This window comes from Carya illinoinensis, chromosome 9, assembly GCF_018687715.1.
Source record: "Carya illinoinensis cultivar Pawnee chromosome 9, C.illinoinensisPawnee_v1, whole genome shotgun sequence".
In the NCBI taxonomy this organism is placed as follows: domain Eukaryota; kingdom Viridiplantae; phylum Streptophyta; class Magnoliopsida; order Fagales; family Juglandaceae; genus Carya; species Carya illinoinensis.
Genome location: NC_056760.1, coordinates 17,940,197 through 17,962,469, shown reverse-complemented (window position 1 = coordinate 17,962,469; position 22,273 = coordinate 17,940,197). Strand labels below are relative to the sequence as shown.

Sequence of the window (22,273 nt, the reverse complement as noted above, 5' to 3'; positions counted from 1 at the left end):
GTAAAGTTCTAATGGCATCTAGTAAGCTTGAACAAAAGGTTGAGGAACCAGAAGTTATTGAAGTAATGTTGTTTTTCGAGGGCTACCGTTGTGTTCTAGTATGAGCATTGCAAACATTCAAGTTGAATCAGATTGCTTGTTAGTACGTAGTCAAGGCTTTGTAGCGTCATACAATGGAAGATTCTCTGCTTGGGCTGTTATATCGAGATATTAAGTTACTTTCCACGCATTTTGTTAAATGTAATTTTGTCTATGCACATAGAGAAGGAAATAAGATAGCTCATTGTTTTAATTAGCACGTTATGCAATAAATGTCGATGATATGATCACTATGTGGTGGATTATATTCCAAATTGTCTTTCTCGAGTCTTTTAATTTGATAAATATCTGTAATCTCTTTTTATTAATGAAAGTTATTATTCTTATATAAAAAAAAAGAATTATGAATATATAGTTTAAAATAATAAATAATTAGCCAAGAGACTAATGGTCTAATGGCATATTAATTGCACCGTAGAAAATCTCTCATATATAATTTATCCGCCACGACGTCCCTCAAGTCCTTGGCATTGATTTTTCATAATTAAACCATTGACAACATGGCTCAATAGCACTACCACGTATAACTCCTAATTGCCTAACTTGTTTGACGTTCTTTCATGTTCATACCTGGACGGTGCTACTAAATGATTATATAAGCTCCATCGAAGACATTTTGCCCTCCTTTTCCTTACAAGGACCAGTTCAAAGCAAGTTGTTAAAAGATTAACGTCGCACAACAACAAAGCAAGACAAGTACGTAGTACATTAATCTAGATCAACCATATATATGTTGATGGCTGGCCTGTTTATTTATTTCCTTTTGCGGATCAAAACAAATTCCATACGTGTCTAGGTATATGCAGGATCATCCATCGATCCTAGTCGGCATGTGACATGACAAGAATAACAGTTATGAAAATATATTCCCCGTCAATATATAATATATGTTCAAGACATGCAATTTTTGACTTTTTTCATGACTCATTTCCACCCTAATTTAATTTAAAATGTGAAAAGAGAGCAAAGATATAGAATATATATATATATTTATATATGCAGAAGATCAGTACGTACTACTGAAAATCATCAGGAGATCAAGGGAATTCACTCGGATGCTCAGCAAACATGCTCATCTTCCCCATCAAACGTATTGCTGATGAAGTTGTCTTTCTTTCGGTTGTTGTCGGCCTCATGATGATCAGCTGCTTGCTGGGCACAAACATACTTGCTTCTGCTACTGTGCCTCAAGATGAAGGTAGCTAGGTTTGATGCGACTTCTGGTTTGCTTTTCCATCATCTAATTTTCTGAAAGCTTGCAATTGGAGGATATAATATCTCATGAGTTCGATCCATGCATGATGAATATGTACTATTTACTACATGTTTTCCTGATCGAATAATAATCTCTAAAAATAAGTAATTATAACTGGCTTTTAATCCCTTTGGCTGTACTGAAGAACCAAGCTAGTAATGATGATCACACTCAAATTTGATTTAACTTTTTGGATGGAATTCATATCTTAGATTTGTGTTGAATTGGTAAGTCTGGAATTGGAGCAACTAAAATGTAAAGACGACTTTTCCTTCACGGTGATTTGGAGGAACATACATTCATATGGAGGGATTGGTTGGGGAAGGGATAAGTGAGGAGATCACCTCATGTGCTTATTGGATATTGGTACTACGACTATGCGATACTAAGTTCGAGTAGCTTGCTAACAAGAAGTAGAACCCCCTCATTCCATGTCTTTCATCATCCCCTATGAAACAACCATGAAATGGCCGGTAGGAAGGCGAGAAATGTTTATCCAGTAAAGGGCAAGGTACCAAATACCACCATTAATACTACTCACATTACAAAATCCCTTCCATAAACTAAAGTTGTATAGACGGCTTTTCTGGGTTTATATAGCCTGATCTATACTTTCTGCATCCCTCATTCAGTGTATAGTGTTAAAAAAACAGTATTATATATATATGTAACACTGCTGGTATAAGTATTTGCAGTACTACCCTAATTAATTTGAATTAAGGTTGGGTATAATATAAGACAAACATGCCTGCATGTGATGTTACTTAGATTGTGTGATATGTTGTATTATTGCAGTCGATGCTCTCCAGCAAATTGCAGAGACAATGGGGGCTACTGATTGGAAGTTTAATGCCAATACTTGCCAAGTCGAAACGGTTATGTCGGATCCGCCGCCGAGCCTTTCGGAGAAGAACGTTAGTTGCAATTGCCAGTTTGAGAACAATACCTGCCACATCGTACACATGTATGTTATTATAATTGTATGCACTTGGTGAGGTGCCCTAGCTCTAGCTCAGACATTAGAAAACATTAGACAATGGAAACATTTTGGGCATATGTACTGTGAAATCATCACTAATTCTAAAAGTTTAAGCTAATGGAAATAGATAAATTTAATGGATGGCCCAACACGTAAAATCTTTAATTAAATGTGATAAAGTATAGAGTCAAAATTCAAACTCACAATTGCTCTTATACCATAAAGAAAATTGTAAACCAGTGGTTTGTAGAAATGTCTCACACAACGTGAGAGTCTATTGAGAGGCTTTCTAATATATATACAATATGTAGTCTATGTACAGAAAGTAGTGAACGTTAGAAAGAAAAGGATTTACGGGATATTATAAAAGCATTACGAGAGGATTCGGTGCTTAGGATGATGTTGCCATATTTTGCATTTGTAGCCGTTGGACAATTGTTTATTTCCATAGGTGTGCATGTAGCTGTTGCTGGATGATTTCTTTCCATACATGAGTCTTTAGCCGTTGCATCTTATATTAACAATATTCACCCAATCAACCAAGATCAAGATGCAACGGCTACAACTCATGTACGGAAAGAAATCATCCTAAGCACCGAATTCTCTCGTATTGCTTTTATAATTTTATATCCGGTAAATCCTTCTCTTTATAACGTTCACTACTTTAGGTACGTAGACTACATATTATATATATATTAGAAGACTCTCAATATACTCTCACGTTGTGTGAGACATTTCCGCAAACAACTGGTTCACAGTTTTCTTTACGTACGTTAAGGTTCAGTACTAAATAAAATTTGCACCGTGGATTAGCCTGCATGCATTTGAAAAAAATTTGGCATGCATGTGTGATTGAATTTATAATCTTCTTGGGTTTAATAATGGGAGTCGGAGATATCCTTCTCCTCTTCCTGCTTCAACAGGTTTCTCTGACCTGGACTGCTATTTGCTTCTTTTTATTTTTAATAGCTGAGCTAATTACTTTTTTCCCCCATTTTAAATTATTTCTCCCTCTAACACCCATCTTTACAACCTATGAAAATGCATGTGTATGGGTGAGGTGATTTCGAGAAAGAGAAAATAGCAGAGGATCATTAGAATCCGACATTTAAACACGTTGTCAGATAGTCCTCCGATAGAAATATGTAGAGTATTAATTTTGGCCGTCATAATGGATAAAAAGTTGCTAGTATTACAAAATCTTGACGAAGGGACGATGATGGGATATTAAAAGATGTTGTAAAGTATTTTTATTTTTTTTTTCCCCTTCAATATGATTTATAGATTAATACAAGATCTTAATAATTTAAAGGAATAAAATTTATTGTTCTTTTTTCTTTCCTTAAATTGCTTGAATCCAAATTTTATCTACCGTATTTTATGATCAACCTCCTGGCTGACTTCTTGTTTGCTTTCTTGTCTGCATTTTGGTTTATTGTTTGCAGAGAACTTAAGAGGTTCAGTCTTCCAGGTGTACTTTCTCCTGAGCTGGTTCAGCTTCGTTACCTCCAACACGTGTGAGCTATATTTCGAAGATGGACTTCAAGATTTTATCTTTCTTTTCCCGAAAGCTCAAAAATAAAATACAAACTAAACCCATATTTGCATTGGCAGGGATTTGGCTTACAACTATCTAAGTGGGTCAATTCCAATCCAATGGGTTTCAACGCAGATGAACTTTGTGTAAGCAATATAATTTACCTCTTGTTTTCATCAATTTATTTGTCGAGAAGACTCGAATTCTTGGATGAATAAATTCGACAACCGTTAATGCAGCTCTCTTCTCGGAAGCCGGTTGTCAGGGTCGATACCAAAGGAATTGGGTAACCTTAGCAGTCTCAAATACTTGTAAGCTTTTTATTTTAACTTAGGGTATCCCAGGTTTTTTCTAGCAAAATGATGTTGAACACGGGTTGTGGTATCGCTCATGGCGTAAGATATTTGCAATGGCTTATTTACTTCCCCATTATTGTGGAATTTAGAGCTTAGAATTGTTGTGCTTTTATCTGCTTTGAACACATTACATACGAAAAACAACAGTGTTTTGAGTTTGCGTGGTGGGAAATTGTTTACAAACGAAATAACATTGATTTTTTTTTAATCAGGAATCTTGAAGCAAATCAATTTTCTGGAACAGTCCCCTCAGAACTTGGGAAGCTAGTTAATTTGGAAACTTTGTGAGTCCTTGTTATCATTTTATTAATTTTTTTATTTTATTTTATTACTTAGTCGTATATGGTGGTTGTTTTATTCTGCATGTTGATTTGTCAATTTATCTCTAATATGTGTCCTTGCAGGATGTTATCCTCGAATAATTTGAGTGGAAATTTACCAAAGGAACTTGGCGGGCTGAAAAACTTGACAGATTTGTAAGCTTTTCTATAGTATATGCTACATCAAGCATATGAACGCTTGTTAATATATTGTAGGGTCAATGACGTTTTAATGCTCATTGCAGTCGCATAAATGATAACATCTTAAACGGAACGATACCAGATTTTATTCAGAACTGGAAAAATCTTGAGAGACTGTAAGCTCCTAAGCTTTCAGAATTTCGAATGCATTTCTTGGATTCGAGATAAGTAGCGTAACTGGGGCTTGTTAATTTCCCATGATTGTTTTTTCCCCGTCAATGCAGCGAAATGCTTGCTAGTGGACTTGAAGGACCCATACCATCATCTATTTCGGTTTTGGAAAAGTTAAAAGATTTGTGAGTCAAGATATTCTCGATCACTCTGTTAAATGATCCACATATTCGTATTTCTTTGTTAGTTATACTGATTGTACTTGGAGCATTGTTCCTGACCTTAGCTTTATATACAGGAGGATTACCGATATAAGTGGGACAATTCAGGCTTTTCCAAACCTGACAAAGATGACAGGCCTTACGAGAATGTACGTTGAATGATTTTTGTAATTATCATGAATGCTTATGTTTAACAACTATCTGATTATCATATAAGAATTGGCACCCTTGTTTTTTCTTGTAGAGTTATGAGGAACTGTAATATCTCTGGTGAAATTCCTGGCTACATCTGGAGAATGAATTCTCTGCGGATTCTGTAAGGACACAACAGTGTTTATCTTTTTTAACTTTTATTTAGTATTTTTACCATGTTCATATTTTTCCTTTGAAATTTGTATAGAATTGAGTAAGAAATCAAGTAATGCCTTTGAATATAATGACAATGGGCTCAGCAATATTAGTTTCATATGTGTATATATATATATGCCACTGTAATTTCACTGAATATTTGTCAGTTTTCACTTATCTTTAATAATAATAATCTCAATGTGACTTTAGTTTAATGATATCAATTTATCTCAGTAAAGTCGTTAATGATCTCAATTTATGCAATGCATAGATGAAGTGCTATACAGTGAAAAAAAAAAAAAAAAAAAAGAATAATAATGCTCTATTGATGCAGGAAACTTATTACTGAATGGAGTTTCTACTGGTCTCGGTTGATGTCCTGAATATGATTTTAATAATGTTCGTTAATTTTTTATTATTTCTTCTGAGGTTGCAAATGTGTTTTCTAGAGTCATCTATCTCTTTCATTTTCATAAATTGACAATCCCCTGCTGCAGCCAGGCCTGTGTTACAAATATACCTGAATGAGATTTTTAGCCAGCAGGCTGGGGAGAATTCTCACCTAGAGGCATAATTTAGTTCTGTTAAAGTAATGGAATTATAAAAACCTTAAATAAAACTCAAAAAACTTGCTGAGGATCACCTGGATTGGGTATTGAGGATGAAGAAAGGAGTACTTGCAAATGGCTTTATTCCTCAAAAGCTTGAACTTTCATGTTCATTGGTATTAATACATTATACCTCACCATTAGTTCTTTATGGTGCTTGATTCACTTGTACATACAAACTTAGGCTGCAAGAATGACTTATTCACATTGCATACAACATATTTCTAGACGTTCTATGGGACAAATTTATAAATATATGTTTAAGCTCATGATTTTTGACAGGGATCTTAGTTTCAACAAGTTAAGTGGAGAACTACCCAGTGTTATAAGCACAGAGAGTTGGAAGTTTATGTAAGTTATGATACCAATATTCCAACTTCGTTAACACATACTTTCAGAATGTAATCACATCCTAGTATAAAATTACGATACTAATTGTGTCATGTGGCTTTCATCAGTTTCTTAAGTGGCAACTCGATGAGTGGAGATGTTCCGGAGTCAATATTGAAGAAAGGAACTAACGTGTATGTTTCTCATCTTGGATGCCCAGTCTTTTTAGTCTTCTATTAGTTGAGAACAGATGTTTTTTTTTTTTTACCCCTGTAATATATAGTCGCTGACTGGTTGTTCTCTCTATCTCTTGATTTGTCAACTTTCACCAAAAATGAGGCTTGAGATATGTTATTTTTGTAGATATATAGAAGTGTAATGACAGTTGATTGATATTGGAACTCTACAAACTTTACTAGCTACTATTAAGTAAGAAATCAGTTCCCAGTTTGAATGCAATCTCCATGTAGGGTTGCAGGGTAGAAACTTTTATGAATACATTCATGATTTAAAAGAATTTAATGAATCTTGAGATACATTTGTCATGCCCTGTTAAGAAAACTTCTAATGGTAAATTTTAGAAACAAATGAAATAAAATTTTGAATGACAATAAAGAAATTTTTGTAGCAACACTTGTCAAACTCAAGGCTCACAAATTAAGAATTGACATTCTTTATGAATCAAAATGTTTTACTTAACAAGATGAAGTTCATCCTTTTCTTGTTTGGGAATGCAGGGATCTCTCATACAATAACTTTACATGGCAAAGCGAAGAGCAGCCCGCTTGTCAAACCAAGTATAGAGAAATGATTCCTTCTTCGTTGATATAATTATCTATTTACTTTCATGTTTTATTAGAAAGGGAAATATGTAATAATAGTTATTCACTTTTATTGTCTTTAACAGAGATCTGAACTTAAACTTGTTCCAAAGTTCTCTGAAGGAAAATGGGTTGTAAGTTACTTTTATTATCTTCTTCAGTTGTCCCCCAAAATAAGAATTTTGATGATATGGTGCTTATTCCTTATCATACCTTGTTTTCTATTTTTATATTATGTATTCTGGAGTCTGCCCAGGAGGAGGAGGAGGAGGAGAGAGGGGGGGGGGGGGGGGGAGAGAGAGAGAGAGAGAGAGAGAGAGAGAGAGAGCTTAAAAAAGAGAGAGAGAGAAAAAAAAAAATCTTGAAGGCAGTATACTTAACTTTCTTCTTTGGCTTGGCCACTGACAGTTGCTATATTTTTCTTCATGATTGTTTTTTATATTTAGCAGTATTATGTTGAATGATGTCTAGGTGGTACTAACCTTCCGTTTTTCACTTGTTAAACCAGAAGGGCATTTCGTCCGTGCATGAAGGATTTCAAGTGTAGTCAATGTAAGTGTGCTTTCTCAGTCTTACTGAAATTACAATATTAAACCTTGAAGGGGGTGAATAGGTGTTGTCACAATTCTTTGTTCTTTTAATCAATCCCAAGTTTAACAATGTTTATTAAATTTCGAATTAGCCCAAATGCATCAAATCCCCATATTGAACAGAGATATAAATATGAATAATAAAGCAAAACAAGCCAATCACTAGACAAGGAATTTTGGTGACGTAGGAAAAACTTTGAAGAGTTTTTTAAAGGAAAAACAACTCCATAAAAAATCAATTACACTATTTGAAGATCATTACAATTAAGTTTCTTACAAACTCTTTGTAACATGAGTCCCTTGCCATGACAAAACGACTTGTTTTGTCCATATTGCAGTAGCATCCAAAACCTTTGACAATCTTCAAACTTTACCTATTCTCCTGGAACCTCCAGTGGCAGATCACTCGTCAAAATCTTTGAATCTTCATTTTAATCTTTAGGGTAGTTTCAAAGAACTCCAAGAGGTTGTATCTTTCGAGAAAATAGGAGGACTCCTCTATGTGTATTTCCTCTCAGCACACACTTATGATTAATCAATATCGGATTGGGTAGTTTGGAAGTAACTTTCGTGCTCCTGTAAAGAGTCATTGGGCTGAAACAACTCATTTTTCAATTTTGAATTCAAGCTGTAATTAATGGCAGGTTGTCGACAGGATGCCGTTTCTCATTCAAGTCTTTTGATAACCTTATCAAACACCCCAACTTGAAATTCTACTAAAACTAACTTGTTACAGATTATCTTACCACTATTCAAATGCCAAACCCAATTAAAAATATAACACACTATAGATGAGATTACTCACTCTCTAAAGCTTAATCCCAACAAATTACAGATAATCTTGTCTATTGTGATAAGATTACCCACTCTTTAAAACTTGATCTCAACAAATTAGAGAAAACTTTATCCATTGTTTTGAACACTGAATTTGGCCAACACAAAAAGAAACTAAGGGCCTGGATGAGATACAAAATTCTCACCTGATCTCATTTCATCTCATTCCATTTTATTCCCAAGCATAATTCAAATACAAAATTTTCAAACTAATCATTGCAACTTTTTCAAACTTTTAAATAAAAAATAAAAAACAATTACAACTTTTTCAAATCCCCAAACAAAAATAATATCATAAAACTATATTCTTACAATATTTTAACTTTATAATATTTTTTATTCAATTTTTTCTCTCTCCTTTCGCAAAACCCAAAAAATACTCAACTCAAACTATCTCACTACTATTCACAAACTATCTTACCACCATGTTGGATTGCTTCAAAATATGAATATGGCTCACAATTGTTTCTTGGATTTCTCCAAGAATCAGGAAATCTTGGAATGTAGTCATCTTTAACTGATTTAATCTGTTATCCCATAAAGTAGTAATTTAATTGACAGGAAATTTAGTGATATGTGGAGATGGCTAGAGTTAAGTGCATGGACTATAATTGTACCATAATTGTAAGTTATTTATGTTACTTCCAATTAGTTCTTGAGAATGTTATGTATCATATGGACTTTAGCTTGGAAGTTAGTATTCTGTGATTAGTTTCCAAGTTTTCTTAGGGAAAAGAAACAAAAACTCTTAGATTTTAAACTTTTATTGTTCATGATTAAGGAAAGAAGACGCTTGACTCAATGATGCGTAATTTTATTATCTGATTTACAATGTAGCTTACTTGGAATGAGATTTTGATTTTTGGAAATTGAATGTTGAAAGCAACCCCTAGGGGTTGGCTCAAGTGGTAAAGGCCTTGGTTGTGGTGGTATGATCTCTCCAAGTCCAAGGTTTGAATCCTCTAGGGTGCAAACAATTTCTAGGGGCCATCGAACTAGGGGAATTTTCCCTTGATTTACCCAGCGTGTACTTGTGGGAGACTCCTAGCTGAGAGCCTATGCACCCATCGGAATAGTCGAGACTTTGTTCTCAGACATTCGGTGCCAAAAAAAAAAAAAAAAAAATTGAAGAATGAAAGCATCAGATCTTAATTTCAATATATATTCTTTAGTGTGTTATCCCCTAAAACAATAAAGCTTCAATAATTAAGCAGGTTTTATTTTAATATTTATCACTAGCCATTCATGCAATTCGCCGTGATGTTTCTAATCAATGATGTGAAATTGAGTGTGTACATTTGCATGTGTGTGCTTGTATTTGTTTGTTCTTGTTGTGGCCTATTTACTTCTGCACTATCTTCATAGAATCTTAAGCTTCTTTATTTGATTTGTTTTACTGCATATTGAATGGGGTAGATTCGCATTCTTTATACATAAATTGTGGTGGAGATGATGTTCAAGAAGGAGACATCGTCTATCAAGGAGATGCAAATGTTGATGGTGGTGCTGCAAAATTCTTTCCTAGTGAGAATGGTCACTGGGGACTAAGTAGCACGGGAGACTTCATGGATGACAATGATTTTCAAAATACTCGTTATGTTGCAACTTTGACTTCAGCAAACATCTATCTGTTGTATTCTGAAGCTCGCCTTTCTCCTCTATCTCTTACTTACTATCAATATTGTTTACAAAATGGAAGCTACACTGTGAGCCTACACTTTGCGGAGATACAATTTACAAATGAGAAAACATACAACAGCCTTGGGAGGCGCATATTTGATATATACATTCAGTTAAGCGATCACAATCATACAATATATGTTTACTAAATTTGTCTGAGTACTTGAACTTTCATACTCCCATCTGTGTATGGTTAAAGCTGTAATAATATAACTACTCATACTTCAGTTCTCTAGAAATTGACATAGTAGGATGTTTTCTTGAGTTTTTACCATTAACCCTTTTTTCCCATATCATTGCGTGAGTCTTTATACATGTACCAATGGATTCTTGGGTGCCCATACCTTTTGTGAATTTGCTACAAAGGTTTTAAATAGATTACTTTATTTCAGGACAAATTAGTGGAGAAGGATTTCAATATAACTGACGCAGCCTATGGGGTTGTTACACCAGTTACAAAAAAATATAATGCCAGTGTCGAAAAAGAAATATTGGAAATCCGCTTCTATTGGGCTGGAAAAGGGACAACGCGAATACCTGAAATTGGAGTTTATGGTCCCTTGATATCAGCTATTTCTGTGGAACCCAGTAAGTGATTTTTCTTGTTAATAGTATTGTTATCATCATAGATATTCTAATTTTATTCTATTTATGAATACACTGTCGTTATCCTTGCATTAGAATTGTAGAAAGTGTACAAGGATGACTGATCTCATCTTAGAGATTTCCAAAATTGCCATATCGATAAAGTTATATAGTGATCTGGTTAGCTAAGATTAACGCTCTCCTTAGGATTAATGAGTATATGCAATTCGAAACTTAATGGTTCATCTCAAAGTCCTGAAGTCAGTGATATCAAAAATCTACCAACATCTACAATTACCTTATTGTCCCTGTCAGAAAATAGTTATGTATGATTTTAATCAGTACTGTAGCATCTATTCATTTGCGTACTATATATCTATCCATTCAAAAACCTAGAGTTTCTAGGGTAGATGAAGTTCTATTGGGGGCATTGGAGATTTTGCTCATTCCACTAGATATGTGGTGTGTGACGGATCAGGGATAAGGTTCTGGCTGATGTTTGGTGTGAATATCAATCTTTTAAGGTGACTTTCCCAAGTGATTAAACACTACTTGGTTTCATGACGTTTTGGTTGCAGATCTTTTACAGTTTCTTAGTGATGCGTCTCAATTGGATGTGGAGTTTATCAGAGCGGTACAAGATTAGAATGTTTGTAATCTATTCGGCATAGAACTGGTGCTTAGGATAAGCTTTATTGGGCTCCCAAAGTATGATGTGTTTGAGTTGAAATCTTTTTATTATGTTTTACATATATCTCTCATGATATTTCTTTGGATGAATATTTGGCAGTACACCAAGAGACTAGCTTCCTTTTTGGAAAGCCTCTATAAGGAAGATCATTACTATGGATAATTTAAGAAAGTGGAGCATTATAGTGATGATTAGTGTTGCATGTATATGAGTGTGGAAACAATAGATCAACTTTTCTTGCATTGAGGCAGCTTGCTCTCTTTGGAATGCAATTGGCTTGTTCAGGTTAGATTGCTGTATAGTCTAATGGAGCTTTTGGCACTTCGGAATGGGAGGTTTAATTGTTCTCGGAGAGAAGTTTTTCGGAAGATGGTTAAGGGTTGCTTATTGTGGTGTGTATGGAGAGAGAAATGACCGATCGTTTGAGGATAAGGAGAAGATGGTCCCAGCCCTCAAGGATATATTTTTCATAGCTTTGTATCATTAGATGTTTGCTCATTTTTCATTTTTCTTTTTCTAACTTTCAGGTTTTCCTTATCCTTTTTGTTTTTTTTTTTTTCTTCTTTTTGCTACGCGTTTCTAGTGTATGCACCCTGTGTAGTCTAGCAACACGTTCTTTTTATCATTAATAAAGCTCTACTTACTTAGCACAAAAAAAATAATAATAATAATTTTTTTAAAAAAATAGAAGGACTATAGTTGCTAATTAGATAGTTAATTGTGCATGACTATAAAACTAAATTTATTCTTACTAAAATGATTTTTAGTAGATTAATTTAGTCAAGTAATAATCCTCCAATTGATGTAATCATTCAAACTTATCAAAAAAATTGATGTAATCATTCAAAGATTCCATTTTTTAGTACCACTCTCAGTTTTTGGTTAATTCATTGAAGTGATTCTTCGAAATGTGTAATCTAAGAATATTGTATATTGCTGCTACTCCTTTTGATACTTTTACAAACATCTTTTACCTTGTTTGATTTAATCATGTACTAAGAAGATATGACTAATCTGTTCTATGTGGAATCAAGTGGAAACTTTTTTTTGACTTCTTCCATAATTATGAGCTTTTCTTATCTAGGTGCAACCTAGTTTTCAATTTTAGTTTCACACTTAAATGTATACATGATTTGAGATTCTCTCCTCATTTCGAAGGTTAACTCCTGATTCTCGTACTCACTTTGTTGGTTATTTTCACTAGACTTCGTACCTCACTCAAAAGGGGGAAAGTCAAGGATTGCCCCAATTATTATAGGAGCTGCTGGATCATGCCTCATTTTCTTGGCATTGTGTGTCCTTTGGTGGAGATGCTATTTTAGAGCCAAATCTGGGAGAAAACAAGGTTTGAGTGTTGTTAGATGCACATATTATTGCTTCAGATAAAATAAAAAATAATTTATTTTCCTATTTTTATCACTGAATCATTGTTTTGTGCACGAGTGCCCAATATCTTTGTGAGATCTATTTTTCTTAATGATTTTTCATTTTTTATAAGAATTTAACAGTGTTTGTAGGATGTTTAGCTACATCGAAATTTATCAACTCCTTTTTTACAGTGATGTCTCACTTCTCTTAGGTAATAAACCTAGGATTTGCTTATGGCTTTACAAGCACGTTGATTCTTTGTATCTATATTGATTTATTAATCCTTCAAAGAAATCATTTGATTATTTAGTTAATATTCTTTTCAAGCATGTGAAAATAAAGTATTCAGTTTCACATTAGTATTCAGTTTTAAATTTTCAATTGGTGGGGTCAACAACTATAAAATTTAACAAAATCTGGTTGCTTTCTTCTATGAATGTCTAGAAATTGTTTATGATTTGCTTTTCCTTGATGGGGTACTTGCACTGATTTATAAATCTGTTTTGAGAAACTTTTTTTTTTTATTTGTTTGGTAAACTAAAAGGCTGTTATTCTAATTTCATGTAAGTACTTAAATGTATAGGCAAAAGAGCGATGGGAAGAGCCGCTTTCTAATCTTCTTTCCCCTATGGTCCTGTTTCCTTTTTTCTCTTTCTTAGCACTCGCTCCCATCTTTTATTTCTCCGAATACTGTTTCCCTGTTGGCTGCATTTTAGTTTTCCTGTTGGCTGCATTTTGAAAAACTACGTATACAGAATTTCTAAATCTATAGGTTTGCATCTTCGCATTTCAAAATTGTCTTTCAATCAATTATAAGATAAAGTTTTGGTTTGTTTAATAGGTGAACAGGTCAATTAAAGAAGTAATTTGTAAATTAGAAAGCTTGTGTACTTCGCTTTTAGAACTTAGGCCTTGCTTTGTGTAGAATTGGATTCTTTGTAATAGTAAAGAGCAATTATAGTTGCTAATGTGCCAGATTCATGGACTTCTATAGTATACTTTTTTCTTACCGAACAGATAATGAAGGACTAGAGCTACAAACAAATTCTTTTAGCTTAAAGCAAATTAGCATTGCCACTAACAATTTTGATCCCGCAAACAAGATTGGAGAAGGTGGATTTGGACCTGTTTACAAGGTATTCAAGCTAATCCTGAGTTATAATAAAGCCCACTGCTATCTGGTCTTTTCTTCATGAGTGTAAATTTTTCTCCTTTTCATAACTGGTATTTAGGGTCTATTAGCCGATGGTACTGTAATTGCAGTAAAGCAGCTCTCATCTAAATCAAGTCAAGGAAATCGTGAATTTCTGAATGAGATAGGCATCATTTCCTGTTTGCAACACCCAAATCTTGTGAAACTTTATGGCTGTTGTATTGAAGGTGATCAACTGTTGCTTGTATGTGAATATCTGGAGAATAATAGCCTTGCCAGAGCCTTGTTTGGTGAGAATTATGTTGTGCAATTTACTTAATTGATGGTGTTTCATTGCAAAAATAGAATACAAACTTCACATTTTTTACTTATAAGTTAATGAATTTTGCCTTGGCAATAGGCCCTGAAAAACATCAACTGAAATTGGATTGGCCGGCTAGGTACAAGATTTGTATTGGAATAGCTCAGGGTTTAGCTTTTCTCCATGAAGAATCAAGACTCAAGATTGTTCACAGAGATATAAAAGGTACCAATGTTTTGCTTGATAGGGAGCTGAACCCCAAAATTTGATTGGCTAGGCTTGATGAAGGGGAAAAAACCCACATCAGTACCCGAATAGCTGGAACAATGTAAGCCGCAAATTTTATTTCTTTTTTCCTGCATACCCAACCGTTAAGAAAAGTTTCTCATCTTTTAATTTCATTCGCAGTGGATATATGACACCAGAATATGCTCTTTGGGGTTATTTAACCTACAAAGCTGATGTTTACAGTTTTGGAATTGTGGCATTGGAAATTGTTAGTGGGAAGCACAATATGAGTTATGGGCCTGCAACTAATTGTGCCTGTCTTCTAGATTGGGTAGTTCTCTACTTTTATGTCCTGTCCTTTTTTAATGTAGTACGGATTGTCTGATGCTGTCCTGCCTCTCAATCTGCATTTTAATTTTTCTTGGAATACTTTGAATTCTCTAACTCGACACATCTTGTGCTTTTATTAAAAAAATTAATTCTTGTGTCTCTTCCATAGAAATGATAGTAATTGTTCCTTTAACCTAAAAGACACTTCAAAAACTGAGATTGCTTGCTCTCAAGGTATTGTAGGATGAGGACACGGTAAAAAAGATGAAGCAGTGTACTTTGGTCAAGAGCAGGTGAAGAGAGTGTGGTGAAACAAAAAGAGAAGGAAAAGATTCAGGTAATCAGAATGATTAGGTTAATAAAAAAAATGTCAGATTTACTCATATAATAGCTAATTATTTTATCCCTTGTAATTATGACAAGCTCATTCTATACTTCTGTAAATTACTACATAATCAAATTTGAATGTCTTTGCAAACTTCCATGTTTGAAAGATGTATATATTATATATATATATATATATATATATATATATATATATATATATATATATATTTTATCATTTCAGGCCTGTCATCTGCAAGAAACCGGAAGCCTAATGGAGCTAGTAGATCAAAAGCTTGGATCTGAATTCAACAAGGTAGAAGCAGAAAGGATGATGAAGGTAGCTTTCTTATGCACTAATGCTTCACCCTCATTAAGGCCGACCATGTCTGAAGCGGTAAACATGCTCGAAGGAACAACTGTCATTCCCGAAGTGATTCCTGAAGCAAGTACTTACAGTAAAGATTTACGGTTTAAAGCCGTAAGAGACCATCACAGCCAGATGCAAAGTCAAAGTATGGAAGGAAGTCAGGATCATCGTTCAACGTCAGTCGGTTCATTGCATGGCTCATCCTATGCATCAGCCCATGACCTCTATGAAATTACTGATGAGTCATATCTGAGGTTCAAAGCCATGAGAGATAATTATATGCAGATGGAAAACAAGACTTCAGAGGCAAGTCAGGCCCAAAACTCGACGTCCGTCTCTTCAGGGATTGGCCCTTCCTCAACATCAGAAGAAGATCTGTATGAGATTAATTTGAAAAGCCCATCGATTCTTTAAATCCTTCCCTTTCTGCATGCCGTCTTCTCTCTACTTCAGCTATGTTCTGAATTTTCATCTGTCAAGTGTTGGATGATAGCATACGTACTACCATAATTCATACTCGGACACAAACAAAATTAAAGCTGTGAAGGGAGCATAATCTGTAGGTTTCCAAGAACCCTAAAACAAATTTGTATTAAAGAAGTTGATATGGTTAGATATGCTAATTTTTTTCCTTCCATAATTCTGGTTTCTTTCCTCAAAACTAGCAACTCTTCTGCTTCGGTACTGACGAGGCATGCATAAACAGCTGCTCTAGCCAATATGGAGTGAACCAATGGGCTATGTTCACTTAGAACCTTTTTCTCTCTAAGCAAGCATCAAGCTACTGAAAAGAACACTACATTGTTATCTAATTTTTTTTTTTTTTTTTTTGGGGGGAAAATGAGGATGGAACATCCAGATCTTTATTGAAAAGCTCTCATTTGTGGTAAAGGAATACCGTAGTTACAATGCCAATAGCCAACCAAAAGGAAATGTAGACAAATCAACCTTAAGAAAAAAAAAAAACTAACCACCAACTTCTTATTGTAAACAAATGGACCAATGAGTCCAATAAAATAAAAAGTAAAGACCCATGTAAAAACCACAGCAAGCATCTAGTGGTCATGGTCGAACTTCCAACAGCTCCAACCAAAACATCAATGAACCTTTCGTAACTGAGCTAAACCACTATGATTAGTGTGCATGATACCCTTAACCTCTTTATCTGCTACTACAAGAGCAGCCAAGCACTTCTTACTCTTCTCAATGGATAATAGGACTTCCTCAATGGATAATAGGACTTCCTCAGATGGAACAAGGACTTCATGCTTCTCCTCCATAAGACGTAACCCCTCGCATAGGTTGGACAATTCTTCTGCCATGAATGGAAACCAGAAACCAAACTTAAAAGAAACTCACCAGAACACCCTCTTCGAACAACGTTCAAGAGAGAACCTCTATGTTCAGAGAACAATAGAGAGAAAATACCCCATCTTTCTAAGAGAGAGAGGGGATTGATCGGGAACTAGCTTATTTAAATCATGAACTAACTCTTGAGTGAGGCTTATGTTATCAAAAATACTTCGACCAGGGAGGAAAGCACCTTACTCTAGAGAAATAAGACAACTAAATACTAAGGTTAATTGAGCCACCAATATTTTAAAGCATATTTTGTACATCACAAAATGAAGGTTTATAGGTCGAAATTTTTTGAAGGATGGGTTCAACACTTTTGGAATTAAGACAATAAATGAAGAAGTATAAAAAATGGGGAGAGGACCCCTGAAGAAATCACATTCTGCCTCAATCAAATCAGATTGCACCAAATCCCAGCAATGTTAGTAAAAACCAAATCTGAACCCATCGGACCCAAGACTAGTATCCACTAGAATAGAGAATAGAGCTTCTTTAATTTCGTCTACTAAAGCAACACCACATAGAATCTGATTTTCTGCATCCACCACCTCAACATGAATTAAATCCGATAAATTGGGAAGTGAGCTACCAAGATCATCTTGAAGGAATTCTTCAAAATACAAAGTTGCGGTGTCATGTATAGCTTTTGAAGAAGATAACACTCGACCATCACTCAAATTCATTTCTTGAACCACATTATTTTTTCAAACCTATAGAGTTTTCAAGAATGAAGAAGTTATCGCACCATGGGCAACCAAATTATTCTTGACTTGTTGAGCAAGACAAGATTCCTCCCTTTCTAATCAAGCAACTAACTCAATTCTGGAAGCCACAACATCAACTTCAACTTCTTTGAAACCATCCTGAAGATGAGCTTCCCCTTCCTCCACATGTGCCTCTAGCTCTTTTATATGCTCTCATGTTCAACCAAAAGCCTCCTTATTCCAACTACGAAGCACCACTTTGAGTCTTTTCAATTTATGAGCAAGTTTCCATAAATCCGAACTGCCTACACTCCCATGCCAAGAATTAGAAACACATCTCCAAAAATCCTCATGCATGGTCCACATTTGTTGGAACTTAAAGGAGCTCAACCCATACCTTAAAAATAGATCTGTCAATCCCAGAATCATCGGAGCATGATCAGAAGAACACCGAGGCTCTATCAAGCCTATCAAGCCTAGCCCAACTTCTCACCATCCCACCCTAACCACTACAACATGAAAATTTATTCCCACCAAATGGAACCTCTACCAGACCCCCATCATCAATGAAAGTGAAAAAATCCACCATTACACAAGACAACCTCGGATGGCCTCACCTTCTCTCTCCATCATCACGAATAACATTAAAGTCCCCAATTACAACATACGGAAAATTTAAAGTGCTGAACTCAAGAAGCTCAAACCACAAAGTTCGGCGATCCAAGTATAAACATTTTGCATAAACCACTGATACCACCACTAAAGAATTAATTAAAAGTGTAATCTTCCGATCAGAAGAACCTATAATACTAACATGAATCTACGCATCCCAAAAGACCCATAGCTTCCCTGACTGATCAGCATTCAAAAAGCATGCATCAAAATGAAAACTTGTTTCCAATAATCTAAATGACAATAAGCATGAAAAGGTTCCACCACAACCAGAATCTTTGGTTTGTGAAACTTCAGCAACGACTGAAGTCGTTTTTTCAAGGTGCCAAGCCCTCGAACATTCCAAAACATAATTTTACTAATCATAAGTTCAACCGACAAGGCTTGCTAGGAGCCCTAGATGAATTGCTTAAAACTCTTTGCTAGTCACACCCTTTGTCATAATTTCTGAATCCGAAGATCCATCACGATCCTTCCCTAAATGGGGAAGCCCCGCCTTGCCATCAGATTTCAAACCCACAAAATCCTCACCCCCACCAAACACAACCACCTGCAAATCCTCCTCTATCAATTCACCATTCTCCGAACACGGTGGCACCGAACAAATCCTCGACAAACCCTGCATAGAATGACCCAGCACCAACTCCACACCTGTTCCATCTAGTAACTGAAGGCAAACAAATGGTATCAACTTTAGCCTAGGTCCCACGAGATTCCCCATCCAGCAAATAGCCATTCGTAGTCGACGTACCTAGAATCAACAGATTTGTCTCACCATGCACATCTTGCACATTGGCAGGCTCTTTGTCGGACTCAGAATTCCTTACCATCACACCCCCGGCATCAGGTTGAATCAAATATTTTATTTCTCTAGATGAAACTGGCGCAAGCATAGGTTCCTCAGAAACACATTCCTCGTGGCCAACAAGGCCCGCCTCAATATTTCCAAAAATCCTAGTATTTTTAGAAACCCAAACACGATTCGACTTAGGCACAGTTTTGTTCTTCTCATCTTATACTACCTTCTTGGACGCTTTACATACAAGTTGTGTCCTTGCAACTTACAAAAGGAACAAAAAGCTAGCAAAGTTTTGTAGACAACCTTTTGATAAAGACTCATTGGGTTCTTTGGTGTGCCAATCCAAAAAGACTGAATTGGTTCCTGAGAAATATTCATTAAAACACAAACCCTAGCACTATCAATCCTTGTCGCACAATGTGTAGCATTATCCCTTCTTAGATATACACCAATCAGCACTGTAATGTTTTTAAAAAAAGCTTCATGATAAAAATTTAGCAGCCAACCGAGGAGCATAATCCAAACCAAGAACAAGGCTGGTTCCGATTCTTCATTAGAATTTGTCGTCCATTGAAAGAGTCGATACCCAACACCATAAAAAATCAAACAAAAACATTATGAAGTTTTCGCATAGCAAACACCACTGGTTGGTGTGACAAACTCCAACGTCCATGGATGAAACCATGAATCCTGTCTAGTGAGGGTCATTGTCTCAAAAACTTCAACACAATAGCCAATCTGAAAGGTTCAGCCAATTTTTCCAATTCCTCCTTATAGAATTGAATGTAAACTTCACCTTCTACCATTTTTTATTGCCGAAAAGGAATAATGACCTCAGGGATGGCCTGAGGAGAGTGTGAAACCAAATTAGCAAGCATCCTAAGCCTCTCCGCTGATGTCAAAGGGCCTTGGAGACCCCCGATAGCAGCCATACGAACAAACCACGAAAAAACCCTAGCAAAGCCCAAAACAATTTTTCTTGCCATGTCAGCGGATGCACTCACACTTACATTGTTGTCTAATTAGCATTAAAGGATTGTGATAAGGGGTATGCATCCCAACATGATCTTGGTTGGGGCAATATTGCACAAGATGTGTGCACACTAGTTTATACTTTGAACTTTATAAATCAATGTGTAATATTCTAAATTTGAGGCATTTGAATATGTTTAGAAAATCAAGTTAAGGGTTAAGAGATTAACCTCAATCAGTTGAAGAACCACATCTACATTTTCATGGTAAGGATGGCTGAATCTTGAGAGAGGAAAAACTTCTCTCTAAGCCTTAACTACAACAGATAATAATACAATACAATGGGCTAACTCTATTATATATATGGTGAGAGAAGGGGTTTTCTCATGTATTAATATTTTGCTCCATCCCATTATGAGCCCAAGACCAATATAAGATCTATTCTAGTTCATAATAAATACAATAATCTTCCACTTGGATAACATAAATTATTCAATCACAAAGTGAAAACCAACCAAGCATCTTCATAACATAACAAGTCTAAAATGTGTTTGCAAGCATTTAGTTATGCTAGTCATACACCTACAGGACGTATGAAGTTTAACTAGTGCTCACAACCAGGTGACTTAGATAGGTGAGATACAAGTATAGTGGAGAAATAATATGAAAAAGTGGCTAACATTCACTTTCATAAGAAGCCCAACAAGACTAAATTTGAATATCTTGTATTACAGCTATATTAATGCCATAAACAAAATGTGCACACAATAACATATGGCAACATAGCCAAAATTCACAATTCGCACGTATATATAAAACTCATAATAACTAAATACAACAAAAGGTTCAAAAAAACACATATTCATCACATGCTTCTGAATATCTTTTAACCTAAACCTTTTTTTTTAGTGGATCAATCAACATTTGTTCAGTGGAAATGTGCTCAACACAAATATGAGACTACCACTTTCTCTCTAACAAATAAATATTTAATGTCAATATACTTGGATTGAAGAGCTCCTAGTATTTCAAGAGAAGAAAACTATTGTGGAATTATCACAAAATATCTTCAAGGGTCTCATAATGGTATTCAGAATACCAAGGTCTGAGATAAAATTATGAAATTATATAGTTTGGCAAGTAGTCTCATAACAAGCAATATACTATGCCTTCATAGTTTAATAAGCTATATAAACCTTAATGTGAAAGTGAGAAAACAACATATGCTTTGTCTCAAATAAGAGCTCATTGTCATTTTTTGCGAATATGATATCATCTATGTACAACACGAGAAAAAACATATATACTCTCACTGAGCTTCAAATATATATTTTGATCAACAACATTCTCTTTAATAACACAAAAGGTGACAATCTCATCAAACTTCAAGTACCACTGTCTTGATGTTTAAGCCTATAAAATGACTTATTTAATTTGCACATCATATGTTCCTTATTATTCATTTGAAAGTCATCTAGTATATCTCATGATACTAAGGCAAGTTCTATTAGAATGTTCACAATGCTCATACAAAAATTGTTCCACATAAGAACTTTCCTCAGTGAGTCGAGCAAGCACATCCACACTCAAAACTAAATCCAAGTTCCTGATAACGAAATTGATAGTGAGAGACTCATACCAATCATCCTAATTGATTCCGCTCAACATCTCGATGGAAGAATATTATAGAGGCATAGAAAGATTGTAAAAGGTAGAGGGTTACACTAAATTTATTATGCATACATTAGAGATATGCACCCATAAATATCCCCATAATGAAAATATGATTTTCATCTCAAACATGATTCCCAAAAGTTGACGATAGCACCAAAATTTATTAGGCATACACAAGAAATATTCACCCATAGATATCCTCATAATGAAAATATAATTTTCATTTCAAGCATAATTGCCAAAAACTGAGGATAATACAAAAATTTATTATGCATACACAAGAAGTATGTACCATAAATATCCCCATAATGATAACATGATTTTCATTTCAAACATGATTCCCAAAAGCTGAGGATAGCACATAAATTTATTATGCATACACAATAAGTATGCACCCATAAATATCCCCATAATGAATTTACAAGTTTTTCTTTCCTCTTTTTAATAACCATTTAT

The 22,273-nt window shown here is 34.9% G+C and overlaps 1 pseudogene; it reads left to right on the top strand.

Annotated features, from left to right (window-relative positions):
• The first annotated feature begins 1,106 nt into the window (after positions 1-1,106).
• On the top strand, positions 1,107-16,263 carry LOC122277390 (annotated as a pseudogene).
• Positions 16,264-22,273: the final 6,010 nt, after the last annotated feature.